The sequence below is a fragment of the Tenrec ecaudatus genome, chromosome 7 (genome assembly GCF_050624435.1).
Source record: "Tenrec ecaudatus isolate mTenEca1 chromosome 7, mTenEca1.hap1, whole genome shotgun sequence".
Lineage (NCBI taxonomy): Eukaryota > Metazoa > Chordata > Mammalia > Afrosoricida > Tenrecidae > Tenrec > Tenrec ecaudatus.
In genome coordinates this window covers 13,995,170-14,001,218 of record NC_134536.1, presented here as the reverse complement: position 1 = coordinate 14,001,218, position 6,049 = coordinate 13,995,170, and the positions used below count along the sequence as shown (strand labels likewise).

Here is a 6,049-nt window from a genome sequence, read left to right as displayed (position 1 = left end):
GGCTAACTATTTTTGGTAGTTTGGTGTGGGCGCTTTATTGCACCAAATGGCTTTTCAGGGAATATGTGCGTGGTAGCCAGCTATTATAGCTGGAGGCCCTGGCCAGTAGCTTCTTTTGGTTCCCCAACATGAAGAGGTCACCTTGATTCTTAGTTAAGATAGCAAACTATCCATAACCATTCCGTACTTTTGAACTAGGTTCTCTTTATTCCCAGGGGGTATTGGGAAATGTCTCAAGGCTTTGGGAGTGGTCGCGACTAGGGGGAGGCTTTGGGAGTGGTCGCGACTAGGGGGAGGCATGCTACTGACAAGATGCGGATAATTGCCAGCTAGTCTGCAAAACCCTCTGTAGCCCCTGGTATTTCTGGGTTGAACGGAGTCCCAACTAAGATGTGTAGAAATCTCAACCTCTGATACATGTGCATGTTATCACATTGGGAAATGGTATCTTTGAAGATGTAATTAATTAAATTATCGTGTAGTAATACATTTATTTACTAGGCATGTTATATCTCTATTTATTTTTGTATTTAATTTTTGTATTATTTTGTATTTTATTTTTTATTGTTTTTGTATTTAAATGTATTTATTTTGAGATACATTTGCACTTTCTCTACTGAGAAAAGTATAAAATTTATCCCATTATCATTGCTACCACCGTGGCAAGAGAGCTGTGTATTATTAATCCATCTTTCATCAGTAATGGGCTGAGTCATTGCCATTTCCTTCTAGACAAAGTACACCTCACTCTCTCTCACCCTGTAGTCATAGGCTACTCCAAGAAGCTTAAATGTTAAAAACAAAATTTAAAAAGTCTTTAGATCATAAATGGGACCATTTTCCGTGTTTACATATGTCACCGAGCCCCATGGAAACACTGAGAAGCTCACTCAAAATTTTGCATCCTGTTTTATCCTTAAGGAAAGGCCTGTAGTGAGTGGCCTTTTAGTTCGGCAAGTCTCCGGCTTTGGACAGGGATGCCAGTGTGCGCGTTAAGTCAGTCAAAGCTAAAGGCAGAACCTACATCTATCACAGGTTCCCTTGGAACTCCTCCCACGTCCTTGAAAAGAGAACATCTCTCAGGAGCATTGCACTTCCCCATGCTTTGTGTGGCAGTGAACTTAAACAATCCACCACCACGCCCTCTTCAGTTCTCTAAGACTCCAAATAAGTGCACTGTTTATACTCCAGGAGCCCTGGCAGTATAGGGGTGACATACTGGACTGCGATCCGCATGGTCAGCAGTTCCGAAGCGTCAGCAGCTCCGTGGAAAAAGGCGGCTTTCTAGTCCTGTCAGCAGTTACAGTCGCGGGATCGAACCCACAGGGATCTCTGTGAGTCAGCATGGACTCCACCGCAGCGAGTGACCGAGACTTCTACTTCGACCAATATTTGCAGCTTCTTGCTAAGCTGGAAGACAAAGGTGTGCCGTAGGTCCGTGATTCTTTAGTCGCTAGGGCAGTGTTTCTCGACCTGTGGGTCCCGACTCCTCTGGAGGTCAAACGACCCTTTCTCAGGGGTCACCTAAGATCAACGGAAAACATATTTCTGTTCATCTTGGGAACCGAGACACAGCTCCTCTATCCTTCTCCAGGGGGATCTGCCCACATGCAGATATGCCCACGAGTACCCGGAGTGAAGACTGTTACCCGTGTTACACCATGCTTCCAGACAACATTTCATTTCTTTCTCATTAGAAATAAACATTTCACAATATATAATTACATATTGTTTTTGTAATTCATCACTAAGCTTTAATGATGTTCAATTTGTAGCCATCAAAATACATCCTGCATATCAGATATTTACATGATGCTTCATAACAGCAGCAAAATGACAGTTATAAAGTAGCAACCAAAATAATGTTAAAGTTGGGGGTCACCACCACATGAGGAACTGTATGAAAGGGTCGCCACGTGAGGAAGGTTGAGAACCACTTCTCTAGGACAACACATCCCAAGCTTAGTGCATCCATCCCGGTAGGGCAGCTTGTTAAAGTTCAGATTGGGCTCCATTAATTAAGGGCTAGAGCCCGATATGATAGTCTGTTTCTAACAAGAGCCCTAGCGATGCCCATGCTGCTGAGTCACAAACCCTATTTTGAGTAGCAGGGATAAAGGAGCTCTTTGCTTATAGTATGTGCCCCTGCTTAAGGATCCCACTGAAGGGAACCTGGGAGGGAGTATCAGCACGTTGGGGGAAGAGAATTTTGTTTTCGATTTCAATTCCTGTTGTATTATTTAGCCAGTCCTCTATTTTCCTTTCTAAAAGAACAAGACAAAAAAGTAAATAAACAGAGACTTAGCATAAACTCCTACACATAGTTTTGAAATACTGTTATACTTCCTGGAAGAACGTTAATGGGTTTCCTTTTATTGTCTATGCAACATCTCTAATTTTGATCTTGTTTTTTCAAATACAAATCAAAGAGATACTGCCTGTCAGCTCAGCCACACCGATAAAATGAAGCAGCCTTTGCCTTTCTTCCTTAGAATTCATGTCTGGTTAGCATATAAATGTCAACTAGAAGGGACTTTGGAGCTAATTAAATTAGACATTAAATGACTTTAAAATTGATGTTTCTTAAAGGTGGGGGGGTTTAAATCAATCACCCACATTTAGGATATATCATAAAGTCTACTAACTTCCATGATCCTTATCCTTATGCCCCAAACTTTGTGAGTGTGTGTGTGTGTGTTTGTGTGCGCGTATGTATGTGCAATCTTTAAGGTTCATTTGACCTGAGAATTGGATGGATGCCTCAATTCCCCGGTTGTTTTAATCTGCATGATTTCAGGTGCCTTAAAAGATTTGCACTTCTCCCAGACTAACCAACGGTGGTTTTCATTCCTTATCTCCTTGCTGCCATGAGACTCCCCGAACGCAAATCTTCTTGATTTGTTCTTTATGCTTGTCTTCCTTCCCCCTTCCTCCGGAGTCACTGTCTTAGATAAAGCGCTGGTGAGATTAATTGATGATTCATGCTCACAGACATCAGTTCTGTGTCTTCCTAATTTCTGATGCGTTTAGCTGTAGGTTCCCTGGACACTCAGCACCATCTCTGGTCATGAGCGGTAACTGCGCTCCATAAAAAATTACCATTCTCGGATGTGGTTTGGGCTGTTTTGTTGTTGTTGTTTTGCTTTGGAGCTAAGCATTAAAAGAATCTAAAGTATATGGACATGGGCTTGTTGTTCATGAACGGCCAGTTCTTACTAATGCTTTTAGCACTAGAAACAACTGAATAGTTTCTCTGTCCTAATTTTATGATAATCGGAGGGGGCCAACCTTCATTCAATTTATGAAGACTATGCAGATGCATTCGGTTCTAGCTGTATTCCTAAAGCTGCTTTGGTAAGTGCTGGTGATACCCCAAGTCGGCTTTACCATGTAGCTGTCTTGTATGGGAGATATCTGCAAGTCTGTGTGCCTTGCTCAACTTTGAGAGGAATAAGGGGGCAAGGAGCGCAAAATCAGAACAATCAAATCCTATTTGCAGAATCGATTAGCCCTCTTAACGAGCCGATAGGGGGAGATAGAACGTTCACGAGACTGTGGATAATTCTTTAAAGGAATATAAAGCCTTTCTTCCTTCCTTGGTGAGCCTGGTGATTTTGAACGGCTTACCTTAGGGTTAGCAGCCCCACCACATGACCCCCACGATGGCACTTAACAACAACAACAGCAACAACAAGGATATATTTGCAGATTTATCTCAAAAGAAGTCTTAGAGGTTCTGTGATTACCAGTTTCCGTTAGGTGTGTTGCAATATTATTACAAACAAACAAAGGATACTAAGTATTAGCCAAGCACTAGCTGAAGTCTTTAAGGCCTACTTTGCATACAGTGCAAGTTATAGTATTGATTTTCCCAGAATATTAAGCCTATTATTGGAATGTTTCATATGTACTTACTTGTCTTTGAAAGGCTTCAGGAGATGCTTAGTGATGCAACAGCATTTCATCTATTTATGCATTTTAATACTCTCTGACAGCTTTCCTTTTGGCTTTTTCTCCATCCCCTTCCCCCCGCCCCCCAACACACACACCAGTATCTTCAAGAGCCATGGTGGCTTAATGAGTTACAAGTTGGGCTGCTTACTCCCCAAGGTCAGTGGTTCAAACCCACCAACTGCTTCACAGGATAAAGATGAGGTTGTATGCTTTCATAAAGATTTACAGCTTCAGAAACCCTAAGGAACATTTCTATTTAGGCATAAATTAAAAAAAAAAACTCACCGCCATTGAATTGATGGTGACTCATCGGGACCCTAACGGACAGGGTAGAACTGCCTCTAGTTTCTGAGACTGTAGGTCTTTATGGGAGTAGTAGTAGTCAACTGGATGGAAATGCATTTGGCTTGGTTTTCTGTCCTCTGCATACTCCTCACTGCTTTCTTTATCTTTGTAAGCTTCCCTTGAATCAAACCTTTTGGGGGTAATCCATGCCTGGGTAGGTCTTTCATTTCACTATGGAATATCAAATTGAATTATTTGTAAATAATTCTTAATATAAAAATATGCTTTGTCTTTTTACTATTTTCATATTATTTTTAAAAAACTGGGGTTTGTTTATGGAATTATAATTTTTAACCTATTTAAATTGGCATCATTATTTTATTCCAATCTAGATGGAACAACTGAAACCTATGTCCATAGAAAAGCAAAATATCAATCTAGGGGCTTCTTCTCAAAACTGTGAAAAGGAAATTACTATGCAGTGCCTATCAAAGCAAAGAAGCCTAGGATTCTGAGCACTGAAAAATGGCTATATTTCAGTAAAATCAATCGAAGAGAAATTGAGCGATTTTCAAATGAGTAACTGTATTAAGTGATTAAATGACAACTGTGTGCTATGTAAATAAATAAAAAGAGGGTCCTTAAAGTGTATGCCTCATAGTGGAAACAGGTTGTAGAAGTTAAATATTTCTAATGATTCTCTGGTGGCACAGTGCGTTTGTATTGGCTTGCTAACTGCAAGGCTGGCAATTCAAAACCACCAGTTACTGCACAGGAGAACAAGGCAGTCTGATCCTGGAGAGATAATAATATATATTATTCGCCATGAGTTAATAGTTGCAGATGAGCAGTGGACACAAGGTTTCATGGTGTTCTTCACCGTAGTCTTCTTCTACATATGTTTGCAAGTCCCCACTTTAAAAGAACGTGGGAACACAATGGTCGGTGACCTTAAAGGGCCGAATGGGACATGGAACTTTCATTAGAGGTTCAGGGAAAGATTTTTAATGCGGACCAAAAGTATAAAGATCTATGAGAGACTGAGTCAGAAGAGTGTTAGTTCTCTCTGGCTGTTACTTGGGGGTCTGAAGAGCATAGAGGCATCTAAGGTTGAGATGATAGAGGTCAAGGCTGAGCGGATTTTTAAAGACCATTTGAAAGAAGCAGTAATTTATTGAAAGGGGAATGGGACCCATTGAAACATTTTAAGTAGGAGACAAAAATCATAGGAATAGAATTTTTAAAAACTGAGGTAAGAACTGTGGGAAGAATTATTAAAACGAGGAGAGAAAACTCAGGTAAGTACTGTGAGAACTTATTGAAATGAGGACAGACAGAGGTTGAGGGAAGAGTTCAGAGTCTGGGTCAGGTAGGGGAATTAAAAAATGAGATAAAATCGACAGGCCTTGTCAATAGGAGAGATCCAAAAGAGAAAACGTCTAGGAAGATCATCAGCTTGTTATCGTGAAGGGTGTATGAATGGTGTACTGAATTTACTCTAGTAAAAGTACCAAGGACTGAGAGACTAACATAAGAGAAGGGAATTCTTCAACAGTTCTGATTCTAAAGTTCAAATTCAGGGTTTCTGCAGGCCATGTTCTCTGACTCACGGAAAAGATCTTTTCCTTATGTCTCTGGTAGAGCTCGGCCTTTCTTGTCCAATGGCAGTCAGTCTCTCCTGTCTCTTGGCTCCAGTGGCACATGGCATGCTTTCTGCATATCTCTATCTGTCTCTTCTCCTGCTTCTCTACTGACACCACTCCGATTTGATGAAGATGCACTTTATTCCCATGCAATTTTATGTTCATTA

The 6,049-nt window shown here is 40.8% G+C and overlaps 1 non-coding gene across 1 annotated transcript; it reads left to right on the top strand.

Moving 5' to 3' along the window:
- Positions 1 to 3,238: 3,238 nt before the first annotated feature.
- Positions 3,239 to 3,373, top strand: LOC142454000 (small nucleolar RNA SNORA72). The gene has a single exon (XR_012785540.1). It is a non-coding gene; the product is annotated as a small nucleolar RNA SNORA72 (small nucleolar RNA).
- Positions 3,374 to 6,049: the final 2,676 nt, after the last annotated feature.